This window comes from Ascaphus truei, chromosome 2 (assembly GCF_040206685.1).
Source record: "Ascaphus truei isolate aAscTru1 chromosome 2, aAscTru1.hap1, whole genome shotgun sequence".
NCBI classification, from domain to species: Eukaryota; Metazoa; Chordata; class Amphibia; order Anura; family Ascaphidae; genus Ascaphus; species Ascaphus truei.
The window spans coordinates 269,242,505-269,261,287 of NC_134484.1; positions in this window are offsets into that span (position 1 = coordinate 269,242,505).

Consider the following 18,783-nt stretch of genomic DNA (forward strand, 5'->3'; position numbering starts at 1 on the left):
ACCTTTATTAGTGAGCCTGGTTACCCCCTCTCGGAACCACAGACTTAGAAATCGCCAGCTCATATACAGTGCATAAAATATATTTATATATATACCCTTATACACCATTTTAATAAAAAATATCACAAAATTCTTCTAAGTCCCTCGGGAAGAGTGAAAGACGCGCACGTTCATTTTCAGAGCTCCTAGACCTTCCTATAAGAAGTTAGCCAAAAAGTAGCTTCGAAAAACGCTTAGGTTAAGTCTCAGAGTTGCATCTAATGTACCGAAGCTGGACTTAGACATAATTTCACTCTCACAACATTATGGCTGGTTGGAGACAGTCCGAACCACAAATACCGGGTCCATGGTTCTGGCCATATACTGGGGGGACGGGGACGACTCCAATTAACCCCTGACTATACCGAGGATACGCTTATCACAATGCCTTACTGGTCTGTGCTGAAGCAGGGCATTCTGGCAGCCAAGTGGCTTGACCTTTATTAGTGAGCCTGGTTACCCCCTCTCGGAACCACAGACTTAGAAATCGCCAGCTCATATACAGTGCATAAAATATATTTATATATATACCCTTATACACCATTTTAATAAAAAATATCACAAAATTCTTCTAAGTCCCTCGGGAAGAGTGAAAGACGCGCACGTTCATTTTCAGAGCTCCTAGACCTTCCTATAAGAAGTTAGCCAAAAAGTAGCTTCGAAAAACGCTTAGGTTAAGTTTCAGAGTTGCTTCTAATGTACCGAAGCTGGAATTAGACATAATTTCACTCTCACAACATTATGGCTGGTTGGAGACAGTCCGAACCACAAGTACTGTGTCCATGGTTCTGGGCGTATACTGGGGGGACGGGGACGACTCCCATTAACCCCTGACTATACCGGGGATACGCTTATCACAATGCCTTTCTGGTCTGTGCTGAAGCAGGGCATTCTGGCAGCCAAGTGGCTTGACTTTTATTAGTGAGCCTGGTTACCCCCTCTCGGAACCACAGACTTAGAAATCGCCAGCTCATATACAGTGCATAAAATATATTTATATATATACCCTTATACACCATTTTAATAAAAAATATCACAAAATTCCTCTAAGTCCCTCGGGAAGAGTTAAAGACGCGCACGTTCATTTTCAGAGCTCCTAGACCTTCCTATAAGAAGTTAGCCAAAAAGTAGCTTCGAAAAACGCTTAGGTTAAGTTTCAGAGTTGCATCTAATGTACCGAAGCTGTCCTTAGACATAATTTCACTCTCACAACATTATGGCTGGTTGGAGACAGTCCGAACCACAAATACCGGGTCCATGGTTTTGGCCATATACTGGGGGGACGGGGACGACTCCCATTAACCCCTGACTATACCGGGGATACGCTTATCACAATGCCTTACTGGTCTGTGCTGAAGCAGGGCATTCTGGCAGCCAAGTGGCTTGACCTTTATTAGTGAGCCTGGTTACCCCCTCTCGGAACCACAGACTTAGAAATCGCCAGCTCATATACAGTGCATAAAATATATTTATATATATACCCTTATACACCATTTTAATAAAAAATATCACAAAATTCTTCTACGTCCCTCGGGAAGAGTGAAAGACGCGCACGTTCATTTTCAGAGCTCCTACACCTTCCTATAAGAAGTTAGCCAAAAAGTAGCTTCGAAAAACGCTTAGGTTAAGTCTCAGAGTTGCATCTAATGTACCGAAGCTGGACTTAGACATAATTTCACTCTCACAACATTATGGCTGGTTGGAGACAGTCCGAACCACAAATACCGGGTCCATGGTTCTGGCCATATACTGGGGGGACAGGGACGACTCCCATTAACCCCTGACTATACCGGGGATACGCTTATCACAATGCCTTACTGGTCTGTGCTGAAGCAGGGCATTCTGGCAGCCAAGTTGCTTGACCTTTATTAGTGAGCCTGGTTACCCCCTCTCGGAACCACAGACTTAGAAATCGCAAGCTCATATACAGTGCATAAAATATATTTATATATATACCCTTATACACCATTTTAATAAAAAATATCACAAAATTCTTCTAAGTCCCTCGGGAAGAGTGAAAGACGCGCACGTTCATTTTCAGAGCTCCTACACCTTCCTATAAGAAGTTAGCCAAAAAGTAGCTTCGAAAAACGCTTAGGTTAAGTCTCAGAGTTGCATCTAATGTACCGAAGCTGGACTTAGACATAATTTCACTCTCACAACATTATGGCTGGTTGGAGACAGTCCGAACCACAAATACCGGGTCCATGGTTCTGGCCATATACTGGGGGGACGGGGACGACTCCCATTAACCCCTGACTATACCGGGGATACGCTTATCACAATGCCTTACTGGTCTGTGCTGAAGCAGGGCATTCTGGCAGCCAAGTGGCTTGACCTGTATTAGTGAGCCTGGTTACCCCCTCTCGGAACCACAGACTTAGAAATCGCCAGCTCATATACAGTGCATAAAATAAATTTATATATATATACCCTTATACACCATTTTAATAAAAAATATCACAAAATTCTTCTAAGTCCCTCGGGAAGAGTGAAAGACGCGCACGTTCATTTTCAGAGCTCCTAGACCTTCCTATAAGAAGTTAGCCAAAAAGTAGCTTCGAAAAACGCTTAGGTTAAGTTTCAGAGTTGCTTCTAATGTACCGAAGCTGGACTTAGACATAATTTCACTCTCACAACATTATGGCTGGTTGGAGACAGTCCGAACCACAAATACCGGGTCCATGGTTCTGGCCATATACTGGGGGGACAGGGACGACTCCCATTAACCCCTGACTATACCGGGGATACGCGTATCACAATGCCTTACTGGTCTGTGCTGAAGCAGGGCATTCTGGCAGCCAAGTTGCTTGACCTTTATTAGTGAGCCTGGTTACCCCCTCTCGGAACCACAGACTTAGAAATCGCAAGCTCATATACAGTGCATAAAATATATTTATATATATACCCTTATACACCATTTTAATAAAAAATATCACAAAATTCTTCTAAGTCCCTCGGGAAGAGTGAAAGACGCGCACGTTCATTTTCAGAGCTCCTAGACCTTCCTATAAGAAGTTAGCCAAAAAGTAGCTTCGAAAAACGCTTAGGTTAAGTTTCAGAGTTGCTTCAAATGTACCGAAGCTGGAATTAGACATAATTTCACTCTCACAACATTATGGCTGGTTGGAGACAGTCCGAACCACAAGTACTGGGTCCATGGTTCTGGGCGTATACTGGGGGGACGGGGACGACTCCCATTAACCCCTGACTATACCGGGGATACGCTTATCACAATGCCTTTCTGGTCTGTGCTGAAGCAGGGCATTCTGGCAGCCAATTTGCTTGACTTTTATTAGTGAGCCTGGTTACCCCCTCTCGGAACCACAGACTTAGAAATCGCCAGCTCATATACAGTGCATAAAATATATTTATATATATACCCTTATACACCATTTTAATAAAAAATATCACAAAATTCTTCTAAGTCCCTCGGGAAGAGTGAAAGACGCGCACGTTCATTTTCAGAGCTCCTAGACCTTCCTATAAGAAGTTAGCCAAAAAGTAGCTTCGAAAAACGCTTAGGTTAAGTTTCAGAGTTGCATCTAATGTACCGAAGCTGTCCTTAGACATAATTTCACTCTCACAACATTATGGCTGGTTGGAGACAGTCCGAACCACAAGTACTGGGTCCATGGTTCTGGGCGTATACTGGGGGGACGGGGACGACTCCCATTAACCCCTGACTATACCGGGGATACGCTTATCACAATGCCTTTCTGGTCTGTGCTGAAGCAGGGCATTCTGGCAGCCAATTTGTTGACTTTCATTAGTGAGCCTGGTTACCCCCTCTCGGAACCACAGACTTAGAAATCGCCAGCTCATATACAGTGCATAAAATATATTTATATATATACCCTTATACACCATTTTAATAAAAAATATCACAAAATTCTTCTAATTCCCTCGGGAAGAGTTAAAGACGCGCACGTTCATTTTCAGAGCTCCTAGACCTTCCTATAAGAAGTTAGCCAAAAAGTAGCTTCGAAAAACGCTTAGGTTAAGTTTCAGAGTTGCATCTAATGTACCGAAGCTGTCCTTAGACATAATTTCACTCTCACAACATTATGGCTGGTTGGAGACAGTCCGAACCACAAATACCGGGTCCATGGTTCTGGCCATATACTGGGGGGACGGGGACGACTCCCATTAACCCCTGACTATACCGAGGATACGCTTATCACAATGCCTTACTGGTCTGTGCTGAAGCAGGGCATTCTGGCAGCCAAGTGGCTTGACCTTTATTAGTGAGCCTGGTTACCCCCTCTCGGAACCACAGACTTAGAAATCGCCAGCTCATATACAGTGCATAAAATATATTTATATATATACCCTTATACACCATTTTAATAAAAAATATCACAAAATTCTTCTAAGTCCCTCGGGAAGAGTGAAAGACGCGCACGTTCATTTTCAGAGCTCCTAGACCTTCCTATAAGAAGTTAGCCAAAAAGTAGCTTCGAAAAACGCTTAGGTTAAGTCTCAGAGTTGCATCTAATGTACCGAAGCTGGACTTAGACATAATTTCACTCTCACAACATTATGGCTGGTTGGAGACAGTCCGAACCACAAATACCAGGTCCATGGTTCTGGCCATATACTGGGGGGACGGGGACGACTCCCATTAACCCCTGACTATACCGGGGATACGCTTATCACAATGCCTTTCTGGTCTGTGCTGAAGCAGGGCATTCTGGCAGCCAATTTGCTTGACTTTTATTAGTGAGCCTGGTTACCCCCTCTCGGAACCACAGACTTAGAAATCGCCAGCTCATATACAGTGCATAAAATATATTTATATATATACCCTTATACACCATTTTAATAAAAAATATCACAAAATTCTTCTAAGTCCCTCGGGAAGAGTGAAAGACGCGCACGTTCATTTTCAGAGCTCCTAGACCTTCCTATAAGAAGTTAGCCAAAAAGTAGCTTCGAAAAACGCTTAGGTTAAGTTTCAGAGTTGCATCTAATGTACCGAAGCTGTCCTTAGACATAATTTCACTCTCACAACATTATGGCTGGTTGGAGACAGTCCGAACCACAAGTACTGGGTCCATGGTTCTGGGCGTATACTGGGGGGACGGGGACGACTCCCATTAACCCCTGACTATACCGGGGATACGCTTATCACAATGCCTTTCTGGTCTGTGCTGAAGCAGGGCATTCTGGCAGCCAATTTGTTGACTTTCATTAGTGAGCCTGGTTACCCCCTCTCGGAACCACAGACTTAGAAATCGCCAGCTCATATACAGTGCATAAAATATATTTATATATATACCCTTATACACCATTTTAATAAAAAATATCACAAAATTCTTCTAATTCCCTCGGGAAGAGTTAAAGACGCGCACGTTCATTTTCAGAGCTCCTAGACCTTCCTATAAGAAGTTAGCCAAAAAGTAGCTTCGAAAAACGCTTAGGTTAAGTTTCAGAGTTGCATCTAATGTACCGAAGCTGTCCTTAGACATAATTTCACTCTCACAACATTATGGCTGGTTGGAGACAGTCCGAACCACAAATACCGGGTCCATGGTTCTGGCCATATACTGGGGGGACGGGGACGACTCCCATTAACCCCTGACTATACCGAGGATACGCTTATCACAATGCCTTACTGGTCTGTGCTGAAGCAGGGCATTCTGGCAGCCAAGTGGCTTGACCTTTATTAGTGAGCCTGGTTACCCCCTCTCGGAACCACAGACTTAGAAATCGCCAGCTCATATACAGTGCATAAAATATATTTATATATATACCCTTATACACCATTTTAATAAAAAATATCACAAAATTCTTCTAAGTCCCTCGGGAAGAGTGAAAGACGCGCACGTTCATTTTCAGAGCTCCTAGACCTTCCTATAAGAAGTTAGCCAAAAAGTAGCTTCGAAAAACGCTTAGGTTAAGTCTCAGAGTTGCATCTAATGTACCGAAGCTGGACTTAGACATAATTTCACTCTCACAACATTATGGCTGGTTGGAGACAGTCCGAACCACAAATACCAGGTCCATGGTTCTGGCCATATACTGGGGGGACGGGGACGACTCCCATTAACCCCTGACTATACCGGGGATACGCTTATCACAATGCTTTACTGGTCTGTGCTGAAGCAGGGCATTCTGGCAGCCAAGTGGCTTGACCTTTATTAGTGAGCCTGGTTACCCCCTCTCGGAACCACAGACTTAGAAATCGCCAGCTCATTTACAGTGCATAAAATAAATTTATATATATATACCCTTATACACCATTTTAATAAAAAATATCACAAAATTCTTCTAAGTCCCTCGGGAAGAGTGAAAGACGCGCACGTTCATTTTCAGAGCTCCTAGACCTTCCTATAAGAAGTTAGCCAAAAAGTAGTTTCGAAAAACGCTTAGGTTAAGTTTCAGAGTTGCTTCTAATGTACCGAAGCTGGACTTAGACATAATTTCACTCTCACAACATTATGGCTGGTTGGAGACAGTCCGAACCACAAATACCGGGTCCATGGTTCTGGCCATATACTGGGGGGACAGGGACGACTCCCATTAACCCCTGACTATACCGGGGATACGCTTATCACAATGCCTTACTGGTCTGTGCTGAAGCAGGGCATTCTGGCAGCCAAGTTGCTTGACCTTTATTAGTGAGCCTGGTTACCCCCTCTCGGAACCACAGACTTAGAAATCGCCAGCTCATATACAGTGCATAAAATATATTTATATATATACCCTTATACACCATTTTAATAAAAAATATCACAAAATTCTTCTAAGTCCCTCGGGAAGAGTGAAAGAAGCGCACGTTCATTTTCAGAGCTCCTAGACCTTCCTATAAGAAGTTAGCCAAAAAGTAGCTTCGAAAAACGTTTAGGTTAAGTTTCAGAGTTGCTTCTAATGTACCGAAGCTGTCCTTAGACATAATTTCACTCTCACAACATTATGGCTGGTTGGAGACAGTCCGAACCACAAATACCGGGTCCATGGTTTTGGCCATATACTGGGGGGACGGGGACGACTCCCATTAACCCCTGACTATACCGGGGATACGCTTATCACAATGCCTTACTGGTCTGTGCTGAAGCAGGGCATTCTGGCAGCCAAGTTGCTTGACCTTTATTAGTGAGCCTGGTTACCCCCTCTCGGAACCACAGACTTAGAAATCGCCAGCTCATATACAGTGCATAAAATATATTTATATATATACCCTTATACACCATTTTAATAAAAAATATCACAAAATTCTTCTAAGTCCCTCGGGAAGAGTGAAAGACGCGCACGTTCATTTTCAGAGCTCCTAGACCTTCCTATAAGAAGTTAGCCAAAAAGTAGCTTCGAAAAACGCTTAGGTTAAGTCTCAGAGTTGCATCTAATGTACCGAAGCTGGACTTAGACATAATTTCACTCTCACAACATTATGGCTGGTTGGAGACAGTCCGAACCACAAATACCGGGTCCATGGTTCTGGCCATATACTGGGGGGACGGGGACGACTCCAATTAACCCCTGACTATACCGAGGATACGCTTATCACAATGCCTTACTGGTCTGTGCTGAAGCAGGGCATTCTGGCAGCCAAGTGGCTTGACCTTTATTAGTGAGCCTGGTTACCCCCTCTCGGAACCACAGACTTAGAAATCGCCAGCTCATATACAGTGCATAAAATATATTTATATATATACCCTTATACACCATTTTAATAAAAAATATCACAAAATTCTTCTAAGTCCCTCAGGAAGAGTGAAAGACGCGCACGTTCATTTTCAGAGCTCCTAGACCTTCCTATAAGAAGTTAGCCAAAAAGTAGCTTCGAAAAACGCTTAGGTTAAGTTTCAGAGTTGCTTCTAATGTACCGAAGCTGGAATTAGACATAATTTCACTCTCACAACATTATGGCTGGTTGGAGACAGTCCGAACCACAAGTACTGTGTCCATGGTTCTGGGCGTATACTGGGGGGACGGGGACGACTCCCATTAACCCCTGACTATACCGGGGATACGCTTATCACAATGCCTTTCTGGTCTGTGCTGAAGCAGGGCATTCTGGCAGCCAAGTGGCTTGACTTTTATTAGTGAGCCTGGTTACCCCCTCTCGGAACCACAGACTTAGAAATCGCCAGCTCATATACAGTGCATAAAATATATTTATATATATACCCTTATACACCATTTTAATAAAAAATATCACAAAATTCCTCTAAGTCCCTCGGGAAGAGTTAAAGACGCGCACGTTCATTTTCAGAGCTCCTAGACCTTCCTATAAGAAGTTAGCCAAAAAGTAGCTTCGAAAAACGCTTAGGTTAAGTTTCAGAGTTGCATCTAATGTACCGAAGCTGTCCTTAGACATAATTTCACTCTCACAACATTATGGCTGGTTGGAGACAGTCCGAACCACAAATACCGGGTCCATGGTTTTGGCCATATACTGGGGGGACGGGGACGACTCCCATTAACCCCTGACTATACCGGGGATACGCTTATCACAATGCCTTACTGGTCTGTGCTGAAGCAGGGCATTCTGGCAGCCAAGTTGCTTGACCTTTATTAGTGAGCCTGGTTACCCCCTCTCGGAACCACAGACTTAGAAATCGCCAGCTCATATACAGTGCATAAAATATATTTATATATATACCCTTATACACCATTTTAATAAAAAATATCACAAAATTCTTCTAAGTCCCTCTGGAAGAGTGAAAGACGCGCACGTTCATTTTCAGAGCTCCTAGACCTTCCTATAAGAAGTTAGCCAAAAAGTAGCTTCGAAAAACGCTTAGGTTAAGTCTCAGAGTTGCATCTAATGTACCGAAGCTGGACTTAGACATAATTTCACTCTCACAACATTATGGCTGGTTGGAGACAGTCCGAACCACAAATACCGGGTCCATGTTTCTGGCCATATACTGGGGGGACGGGGACGACTCCCATTAACCCCTGACTATACCGAGGATACGCTTATCACAATGCCTTACTGGTCTGTGCTGAAGCAGGGCATTCTGGCAGCCAAGTGGCTTGACCTTTATTAGTGAGCCTGGTTACCCCCTCTCGGAACCACAGACTTAGAAATCGCCAGCTCATATACAGTGCATAAAATAAATTTATATATATATACCCTTATACACCATTTTAATAAAAAATATCACAAAATTCTTCTAAGTCCCTCGGGAAGAGTGAAAGACGCGCACGTTCATTTTCAGAGCTTCTAGACCTTCCTATAAGAAGTTAGCCAAAAAGTAGCTTCGAAAAACGCTTAGGTTAAGTTTCAGAGTTGCATCTAATGTACCGAAGCTGGAATTAGACATAATTTCACTCTCACAACATTATGGCTGGTTGGAGACAGTCCGAACCACAAGTACTGGGTCCATGGTTCTGGGCGTATACTGGGGGGACGGGGACGACTCCCATTAACCCCTGACTATACCGGGGATACGCTTATCACAATGCCTTACTGGTCTGTGCTGAAGCAGGGCATTCTGGCAGCCAAGTGGCTTGACCTTTATTAGTGAGCCTGGTTACCCCCTCTCGGAACCACAGACTTAGAAATCGCCAGCTCATATACAGTGCATAAAATATATTTATATACTGTATATACCCTTATACACCATTTTAATAAAAAATATCACAAAATTCTTCTAAGTCCCTCGGGAAGAGTTAAAGACACGCACGTTCATTTTCAGAGCTCCAAGACCTTCCTATAAGAAGTTAGCCAAAAAGTAGCTTCGAAAAACGCTTAGGTTAAGTTTCAGAGTTGCATCTAATGTACCGAAGCTGTCCTTAGACATAATTTCACTCTCACAACATTATGGCTGGTTGGAGACAGTCCGAACCACAAATACCGGGTCCATGGTTTTGGCCATATACTGGGGGGACGGGGACGACTCCCATTAACCCCTGACTATACCGGGGATACGCTTATCACAATGCCTTACTGGTCTGTGCTGAAGCAGGGCATTCTGGCAGCCAAGTTGCTTGACCTTTATTAGTGAGCCTGGTTACCCCCTCTCGGAACCACAGACTTAGAAATCGCCAGCTCATATACAGTGCATAAAATATATTTATATATATACCCTTATACACCATTTTAATAAAAAATATCACAAAATTCTTCTAAGTCCCTCGGGAAGAGTGAAAGACGCGCACGTTCATTTTCAGAGCTCCTAGACCTTCCTATAAGAAGTTAGCCAAAAAGTAGCTTCGAAAAACGCTTAGGTTAAGTCTCAGAGTTGCATCTAATGTACCGAAGCTGGACTTAGACATAATTTCACTCTCACAACATTATGGCTGGTTGGAGACAGTCCGAATCACAAGTACCGGGTCCATGGTTCTGGCCATATACTGGGGGGACGGGGACGACTCCCATTAACCCCTGACTATACCGGAGATACGCTTATCACAATGCCTTACTGGTCTGTGCTGAAGCAGGGCATTCTGGCAGCCAAGTGGCTTGACCTTTATTAGTGAGCCTGGTTACCCCCTCTCGGAACCACAGACTTAGAAATCGCCAGCTCATATACAGTGCATAAAATAAATTTATATATATATACCCTTATACAGTACACCATTTTAATAAAAAATATCACAAAATTCTTCTAAGTCCCTCGGGAAGAGTGAAAGACGCGCACGTTCATTTTCAGAGCTCCTAGACCTTCCTATAAGAAGTTAGCCAAAAAGTAGCTTCGAAAAACGCTTAGGTTAAGTTTCAGAGTTGCTTCTAATGTACCGAAGCTGGAATTAGACATAATTTCACTCTCACAACATTATGGCTGGTTGGAGACAGTCCGAACCACAAGTACTGGGTCCATGGTTCTGGGCGTATACTGGGGGGACGGGGACGACTCCCATTAACCCCTGACTATACCGGGGATACGCTTATCACAATGCCTTACTGGTCTGTGCTGAAGCAGGGCATTCTGGCAGCCAAGTGGCTTGACCTTTATTAGTGAGCCTGGTTACCCCCTCTCGGAACCACAGACTTAGAAATCGCCAGCTCATATAAAGTGCATAAAATAAATTTATATATATATATACCCTTATACACCATTTTAATAAAAAATATCACAAAATTCTTCTAAGTCCCTCGGGAAGAGTGAAAGACGCGCACGTTCATTTTCAGAGCTCCTAGACCTTCCTATAAGAAGTTAGCCAAAAAGTAGCTTCGAAAAACGCTTAGGTTAAGTCTCAGAGTTGCATCTAATGTACCGAAGCTGGACTTAGACATAATTTCACTCTCACAACATTATGGCTGGTTGGAGACAGTCCGAACCACAAATACCGGGTCCATGGTTCTGGCCATATACTGGGGGGACGGGGACGACTCCAATTAACCCCTGACTATACCGAGGATACGCTTATCACAATGCCTTACTGGTCTGTGCTGAAGCAGGGCATTCTGGCAGCCAAGTGGCTTGACCTTTATTAGTGAGCCTGGTTACCCCCTCTCGGAACCACAGACTTAGAAATCGCCAGCTCATATACAGTGCATAAAATATATTTATATATATACCCTTATACACCATTTTAATAAAAAATATCACAAAATTCTTCTAAGTCCCTCGGGAAGAGTGAAAGACGCGCACGTTCATTTTCAGAGCTCCTAGACCTTCCTATAAGAAGTTAGCCAAAAAGTAGCTTCGAAAAACGCTTAGGTTAAGTTTCAGAGTTGCTTCTAATGTACCGAAGCTGGAATTAGACATAATTTCACTCTCACAACATTATGGCTGGTTGGAGACAGTCCGAACCACAAGTACTGTGTCCATGGTTCTGGGCGTATACTGGGGGGACGGGGACGACTCCCATTAACCCCTGACTATACCGGGAATACGCTTATCACAATGCCTTTCTGGTCTGTGCTGAAGCAGGGCATTCTGGCAGCCAAGTGGCTTGACTTTTATTAGTGAGCCTGGTTACCCCCTCTCGGAACCACAGACTTAGAAATCGCCAGCTCATATACAGTGCATAAAATATATTTATATATATACCCTTATACACCATTTTAATAAAAAATATCACAAAATTCCTCTAAGTCCCTCGGGAAGAGTTAAAGACGCGCACGTTCATTTTCAGAGCTCCTAGACCTTCCTATAAGAAGTTAGCCAAAAAGTAGCTTCGAAAAACGCTTAGGTTAAGTTTCAGAGTTGCATCTAATGTACCGAAGCTGTCCTTAGACATAATTTCACTCTCACAACATTATGGCTGGTTGGAGACAGTCCGAACCACAAATACCGGGTCCATGGTTTTGGCCATATACTGGGGGGACGGGGACGACTCCCATTAACCCCTGACTATACCGGGGATACGCTTATCACAATGCCTTACTGGTCTGTGCTGAAGCAGGGCATTCTGGCAGCCAAGTGGCTTGACCTTTATTAGTGAGCCTGGTTACCCCCTCTCGGAACCACAGACTTAGAAATCGCCAGCTCATATACAGTGCATAAAATATATTTATATATATACCCTTATACACCATTTTAATAAAAAATATCACAAAATTCTTCTACGTCACTCGGGAAGAGTGAAAGACGCGCACGTTCATTTTCAGAGCTCCTACACCTTCCTATAAGAAGTTAGCCAAAAAGTAGCTTCGAAAAACGCTTAGGTTAAGTCTCAGAGTTGCATCTAATGTACCGAAGCTGGACTTAGACATAATTTCACTCTCACAACATTATGGCTGGTTGGAGACAGTCCGAACCACAAATACCGGGTCCATGGTTCTGGCCATATACTGGGGGGACGGGGACGACTCCCATTAACCCCTGACTATACCGGGGATACGCTTATCACAATGCCTTACTGGTCTGTGCTGAAGCAGGGCATTCTGGCAGCCAAGTGGCTTGACCTTTATTAGTGAGCCTGGTTACCCCCTCTCGGAACCACAGACTTAGAAATCGCCAGCTCATATACAGTGCATAAAATAAATTTATATATATATACCCTTATACACCATTTTAATAAAAAATATCACAAAATTCTTCTAAGTCCCTCGGGAAGAGTGAAAGACGCGCACGTTCATTTTCAGAGCTCCTAGACCTTCCTATAAGAAGTTAGCCAAAAAGTAGCTTCGAAAAACGCTTAGGTTAAGTTTCAGAGTTGCTTCTAATGTACCGAAGCTGGACTTAGACATAATTTCACTCTCACAACATTATGGCTGGTTGGAGACAGTCCGAACCACAAATACCGGGTCCATGGTTCTGGCCATATACTGGGGGGACAGGGACGACTCCCATTAACCCCTGACTATACCGGGGATACGCTTATCACAATGCCTTACTGGTCTGTGCTGAAGCAGGGCATTCTGGCAGCCAAGTTGCTTGACCTTTATTAGTGAGCCTGGTTACCCCCTCTCGGAACCACAGACTTAGAAATCGCCAGCTCATATACAGTGCATAAAATATATTTATATATATACCCTTATACACCATTTTAATAAAAAATATCACAAAATTCTTCTAAGTCCCTCGGGAAGAGTGAAAGACGCGCACGTTCATTTTCAGAGCTCCTAGACCTTCCTATAAGAAGTTAGCCAAAAAGTAGCTTCGAAAAACGCTTAGGTTAAGTCTCAGAGTTGCATCTAATGTACCGAAGCTGGACTTAGACATAATTTCACTCTCACAACATTATGGCTGGTTGGAGACAGTCCGAACCACAAATACCGGGTCCATGGTTCTGGCCATATACTGGGGGGACGGGGACGACTCCAATTAACCCCTGACTATACCGAGGATACGCTTATCACAATGCCTTACTGGTCTGTGCTGAAGCAGGGCATTCTGGCAGCCAAGTGGCTTGACCTTTATTAGTGAGCCTGGTTACCCCCTCTCGGAACCACAGACTTAGAAATCGCCAGCTCATATACAGTGCATAAAATATATTTATATATATACCCTTATACACCATTTTAATAAAAAATATCACAAAATTCTTCTAAGTCCCTCAGGAAGAGTGAAAGACGCGCACGTTCATTTTCAGAGCTCCTAGACCTTCCTATAAGAAGTTAGCCAAAAAGTAGCTTCGAAAAACGCTTAGGTTAAGTTTCAGAGTTGCTTCTAATGTACCGAAGCTGGAATTAGACATAATTTCACTCTCACAACATTATGGCTGGTTGGAGACAGTCCGAACCACAAGTACTGTGTCCATGGTTCTGGGCGTATACTGGGGGGACGGGGACGACTCCCATTAACCCCTGACTATACCGGGGATACGCTTATCACAATGCCTTTCTGGTCTGTGCTGAAGCAGGGCATTCTGGCAGCCAAGTGGCTTGACTTTTATTAGTGAGCCTGGTTACCCCCTCTCGGAACCACAGACTTAGAAATCGCCAGCTCATATACAGTGCATAAAATATATTTATATATATACCCTTATACACCATTTTAATAAAAAATATCACAAAATTCCTCTAAGTCCCTCGGGAAGAGTTAAAGACGCGCACGTTCATTTTCAGAGCTCCTAGACCTTCCTATAAGAAGTTAGCCAAAAAGTAGCTTCGAAAAACGCTTAGGTTAAGTTTCAGAGTTGCATCTAATGTACCGAAGCTGTCCTTAGACATAATTTCACTCTCACAACATTATGGCTGGTTGGAGACAGTCCGAACCACAAATACCGGGTCCATGGTTTTGGCCATATACTGGGGGGACGGGGACGACTCCCATTAACCCCTGACTATACCGGGGATACGCTTATCACAATGCCTTACTGGTCTGTGCTGAAGCAGGGCATTCTGGCAGCCAAGTTGCTTGACCTTTATTAGTGAGCCTGGTTACCCCCTCTCGGAACCACAGACTTAGAAATCGCCAGCTCATATACAGTGCATAAAATATATTTATATATATACCCTTATACACCATTTTAATAAAAAATATCACAAAATTCTTCTAAGTCCCTCGGGAAGAGTGAAAGACGCGCACGTTCATTTTCAGAGCTCCTAGACCTTCCTATAAGAAGTTAGCCAAAAAGTAGCTTCGAAAAACGCTTAGGTTAAGTCTCAGAGTTGCATCTAATGTACCGAAGCTGGACTTAGACATAATTTCACTCTCACAACATTATGGCTGGTTGGAGACAGTCCGAACCACAAATACCGGGTCCATGTTTCTGGCCATATACTGGGGGGACGGGGACGACTCCCATTAACCCCTGACTATACCGAGGATACGCTTATCACAATGCCTTACTGGTCTGTGCTGAAGCAGGGCATTCTGGCAGCCAAGTGGCTTGACCTTTATTAGTGAGCCTGGTTACCCCCTCTCGGAACCACAGACTTAGAAATCGCCAGCTCATATACAGTGCATAAAATATATTTATATACTGTATATACCCTTATACACCATTTTAATAAAAAATATCACAAAATTCTTCTAAGTCCCTCGGGAAGAGTTAAAGACACGCACGTTCATTTTCAGAGCTCCTAGACCTTCCTATAAGAAGTTAGCCAAAAAGTAGCTTCGAAAAACGCTTAGGTTAAGTTTCAGAGTTGCATCTAATGTACCGAAGCTGTCCTTAGACATAATTTCACTCTCACAACATTATGGCTGGTTGGAGACAGTCCGAACCACAAATACCGGGTCCATGGTTTTGGCCATATACTGGGGGGACGGGGACGACTCCCATTAACCCCTGACTATACCGGGGATACGCTTATCACAATGCCTTACTGGTCTGTGCTGAAGCAGGGCATTCTGGCAGCCAAGTTGCTTGACCTTTATTAGTGAGCCTGGTTACCCCCTCTCGGAACCACAGACTTAGAAATCGCCAGCTCATATACAGTGCATAAAATATATTTATATATATACCCTTATACACCATTTTAATAAAAAATATCACAAAATTCTTCTAAGTCCCTCGGGAAGAGTGAAAGACGCGCACGTTCATTTTCAGAGCTCCTAGACCTTCCTATAAGAAGTTAGCCAAAAAGTAGCTTCGAAAAACGCTTAGGTTAAGTCTCAGAGTTGCATCTAATGTACCGAAGCTGGACTTAGACATAATTTCACTCTCACAACATTATGGCTGGTTGGAGACAGTCCGAACCACAAGTACCGGGTCCATGGTTCTGGCCATATACTGGGGGGACGGGGACGACTCCCATTAACCCCTGACTATACCGGAGATACGCTTATCACAATGCCTTACTGGTCTGTGCTGAAGCAGGGCATTCTGGCAGCCAAGTGGCTTGACCTTTATTAGTGAGCCTGGTTACCCCCTCTCGGAACCACAGACTTAGAAATCGCCAGCTCATATACAGTGCATAAAATAAATTTATATATATATACCCTTATACAGTACACCATTTTAATAAAAAATATCACAAAATTCTTCTAAGTCCCTCGGGAAGAGTGAAAGACGCGCACGTTCATTTTCAGAGCTCCTAGACCTTCCTATAAGAAGTTAGCCAAAAAGTAGCTTCGAAAAACGCTTAGGTTAAGTTTCAGAGTTGCTTCTAATGTACCGAAGCTGGAATTAGACATAATTTCACTCTCACAACATTATGGCTGGTTGGAGACAGTCCGAACCACAAGTACTGGGTCCATGGTTCTGGGCGTATACTGGGGGGACGGGGACGACTCCCATTAACCCCTGACTATACCGGGGATACGCTTATCACAATGCCTTACTGGTCTGTGCTGAAGCAGGGCATTCTGGCAGCCAAGTGGCTTGACCTTTATTAGTGAGCCTGGTTACCCCCTCTCGGAACCACAGACTTAGAAATCGCCAGCTCATATAAAGTGCATAAAATAAATTTATATATATATATACCCTTATACACCATTTTAATAAAAAATATCACAAAATTCTTCTAAGTCCCTCGGGAAGAGTGAAAGACGCGCACGTTCATTTTCAGAGCTCCTAGACCTTCCTATAAGAAGTTAGCCAAAAAGTAGCTTCGAAAAACGCTTAGGTTAAGTCTCAGAGTTGCATCTAATGTACCGAAGCTGGACTTAGACATAATTTCACTCTCACAACATTATGGCTGGTTGGAGACAGTCCGAACCACAAATACCGGGTCCATGGTTCTGGCCATATACTGGGGGGACGGGGACGACTCCAATTAACCCCTGACTATACCGAGGATACGCTTATCACAATGCCTTACTGGTCTGTGCTGAAGCAGGGCATTCTGGCAGCCAAGTGGCTTGACCTTTATTAGTGAGCCTGGTTACCCCCTCTCGGAACCACAGACTTAGAAATCGCCAGCTCATATACAGTGCATAAAATATATTTATATATATACCCTTATACACCATTTTAATAAAAAATATCACAAAATTCTTCTAAGTCCCTCGGGAAGAGTGAAAGACGCGCACGTTCATTTTCAGAGCTCCTAGACCTTCCTATAAGAAGTTAGCCAAAAAGTAGCTTCGAAAAACGCTTAGGTTAAGTTTCAGAGTTGCTTCTAATGTACCGAAGCTGGAATTAGACATAATTTCACTCTCACAACATTATGGCTGGTTGGAGACAGTCCGAACCACAAGTACTGTGTCCATGGTTCTGGGCGTATACTGGGGGGACGGGGACGACTCCCATTAACCCCTGACTATACCGGGAATACGCTTATCACAATGCCTTTCTGGTCTGTGCTGAAGCAGGGCATTCTGGCAGCCAAGTGGCTTGACTTTTATTAGTGAGCCTGGTTACCCCCTCTCGGAACCACAGACTTAGAAATCGCCAGCTCATATACAGTGCATAAAATATATTTATATATATACCCTTATACACCATTTTAATAAAAAATATCACAAAATTCCTCTAAGTCCCTCGGGAAGAGTTAAAGACGCGCACGTTCATTTTCAGAGCTCCTAGACCTTCCTATAAGAAGTTAGCCAAAAAGTAGCTTCGAAAAACGCTTAGGTTAAGTTTCAGAGTTGCATCTAATGTACCGAAGCTGTCCTTAGACATAATTTCACTCTCACAACATTATGGCTGGTTGGAGACAGTCCGAACCACAAATACCGGGTCCATGGTTTTGGCCATATACTGGGGGGACGGGGACGACTCCCATTAACCCCTGACTATACCGGGGATACGCTTATCACAATGCCTTACTGGTCTGTGCTGAAGCAGGGCATTCTGGCAGCCAAGTGGCTTGACCTTTATTAGTGAGCCTGGTTACCCCCTCTCGGAACCACAGACTTAGAAATCGCCAGCTCATATACAGTGCATAAAATATATTTATATATATACCCTTATACACCATTTTAATAAAAAATATCACAAAATTCTTCTACGTCACTCGGGAAGAGTGAAAGACGCGCACGTTCATTTTCAGAGCTCCTACACCTTCCTATAAGAAGTTAGCCAAAAAGTAGCTTCGAAAAACGCTTAGGTTAAGTCTCAGAGTTGCATCTAATGTACCGAAGCTGGACTTAGACATAATTTCACTCTCACAACATTATGGCTGGTTGGAGACAGTCCGAACCACAAATACCGGGTCCATGGTTCTGGCCATATACTGGGGGGACGGGGACGACTCCCATTAACCCCTGACTATACCGGGGATACGCTTATCACAATGCCTTACTGGTCTGTGCTGAAGCAGGGCATTCTGGCAGCCAAGTGGCTTGACCTTTATTAGTGAGCCTGGTTACCCCCTCTCGGAACCACAGACTTAGAAATCGCCAGCTCATATACAGTGCATAAAATAAATTTATATATATATACCCTTATACACCATTTTAATAAAAAATATCACAAAATTCTTCTAAGTCCCTCGGGAAGAGTGAAAGACGCGCACGTTCATTTTCAGAGCTCCTAGACCTTCCTATAAGAAGTTAGCCAAAAAGT